Below are 2413 nucleotides of genomic sequence, written 5' to 3'. Positions count from 1 at the left end.
GAGAAGACACAGATCAAAAATGGGAACGGCAAAATAACAAGGGTAGGGAAAAAGAGACTGGGAGGAATAAATTAAATACAACAAATACTAGAAATAAAACTGGAACTTCTCACGACACAAGGATAACCAAAATAACAAATTGAACAAAGACAAGACAGACAAGGCTGTCAGGGCAGGATCCTGACAGTACCTCCCTCCCCAAGGACGCCTCCAGGCGTCCATCCTTGGTAGAGGAGTCAAAGGGGGTATAGGGTTGGTAGGGGGCCCAAACAGTACGGATTGGGGGGGCTGGGGGGGAAGGGACCCATGGAAGTCCAGGCCATGGTGGTACCGGCCTAGGGAACCCTTGCAGACCGGGACGGACCGAGGACGGGATAAAGGTGGGAGCACCGTTGGTGGCACCTCTCCCAACAGAGACACGTCCTACATGCGAGGCCTTCCCAAGGCTAAGCACAGGGACAGGAGCCCTCACCGGCCTTCCAGGGCTTAACTGGGGATCGGGAGCCCTCCATGGGTTGGACTGGGGATCGGGAGCCCTCCCTGGGCTGGACTGGGGAACGGGAGCCCTCCCTGGGCTGGACTGGGGATCAGGAGCCCTCCCTGGGCTGGACTGGGGATCGGGAGCCCTCCCTGGGCTGGACGGGGGATCGGGAGCCCTCCCTGGGCTATCCTCGGGAAAGGGAGCCCCTCCTGGGCTATCCTCGGGAACGGGAGCCCAGGAGGGGCTGAACTGGGGATCGGGAGCCCTTCCTGGGCTATACTCGGGACCAGGAGCCCTTCCTGGGCTACACTCGGGACCAGGAGGGCGCTCTGGCGGAGGACTGGGGATCGGGAGCCCTCCCTGGGCTGGACTGGGGATCGGGAGCCCTCCCTGGGCTGGACTGGGGATCAGGAGCCCTCCCTGGGCTGGACTGGGGATCGGGAGCCCTCCCTGGGCTGGACTGGGGATCGGGAGCCCTCCCTGGGCTATCCTCGGGAAAGGGAGCCCCTCCTGGGCTATCCTCGGGAACGGGAGCCCAGGAGGGGCTGAACTGGGGATCCAGTCCTTGCGGTGATGCACATAGTTAGAGAAGTCCCAGAAGTTTAAGATGCGCAGTTGTTCCATCTCCCACCGTGGTAAGGGGTCATTCAGAGTGATGTTAAAGGCCTCCTTCAGCGCTGCATCATCACATTCCAGGCCCCGAGCTATCGTCCAAAAGAATTGGGCAAAGGACCGGGGTTCCTGGTCCTGCTGACGAAGCGACGCCAGCGTCTGTTGGAGTGCCAATCTCCCTTCTGCAGTGGCGGGTGGAACAACTCTGAGACTCATTCTGCTGGGTCCAAGTCTTGGGTCGTTCATACGGTCAAGGTTTTCAAGGAAGGACCCAACTGCAGAATGGACAGGGGAAACAATTTATTAGTAGACTTAGAACACAACAGGATAAGACATAGGAGACCACGAACCACCAACGACGAGAGGGAAATGAGCACCCTATAAAGGGTTCGAGCACACGAGGACCAGCTGAACACAATCGGACGAACGAGGACTAAACAAGGGGGTGTGGTTATTGAAATTGACGCAGCGGGACAAGAGGAGCACATGGCCAACAAAAACAAAAACACAACCATGTGTTCAGGCACAAGATAAACAAAGAAACATTGAACAAAGACAAGACAGACAAGGCTGTCAGGGCAGGATCCTGACATTGAGTCGTTAAGCTTGACAACCACAATATCACAATATTAATAGTTATAGTTATAAAAGAAGGTGGGAACTTGCCTATGTCTGCCCACAATGTTGTTCAGAAGACTTATATGATGTCACTTTCTGTTAATGATGTCACATAAGGATCATTTAATACTTTTTATGGGGGGATAATGATTTGTGTAACAGGGTTGAGGGGTTACTGAGGTACGGAACTAAATAATATGATTTTAATGAATAATCATGAATTTACTTAGAAAAAAAACATGACCAGCAAAAAAGCACCGATATATATTCATGAGAATGGCAAAATGTATGGACTTTTTCCTAATTTTATTATTCATATCCCAAGTACACTTTCATAGAAGGCCATGAGGGACATGACAAAATAGGTGGTGTCAACTGAAAAAAACAAGATCATTTCTAATATAAAGATAAAATGTATGTCATGTTTTTTAACCCTATTAAATGAGACATTTCAATTAATACAAAAAGCTTTTAAAAAATAGATTTTGGGGACCCAATAGATAAAATACACTTAAAAAGGTCAGAGGGACTCAAATCGTACCGGTTTCGTGGAATGACTCATTTATCTTATTTACACGACGGAATGTAATTTCAGTCTCTACGTTATGGTCGCGCTCTCTGTATCACGCACAGCGGAGTTCCGCCCCATGCGGGCGCTCTCTCACACACACACACACACACTCACACACACACACACACACA

The sequence above is a fragment of the Sinocyclocheilus grahami genome, unplaced genomic scaffold, assembly GCF_001515645.1.
Source record: "Sinocyclocheilus grahami isolate Dianchi unplaced genomic scaffold, SAMN03320097.WGS_v1.1 scaffold2663.1, whole genome shotgun sequence".
Taxonomy (NCBI): Eukaryota; Metazoa; Chordata; class Actinopteri; order Cypriniformes; family Cyprinidae; genus Sinocyclocheilus; species Sinocyclocheilus grahami.
The sequence above is the reverse complement of the archived record's forward strand: the minus strand, read 5'-3'. Positions refer to the sequence as shown.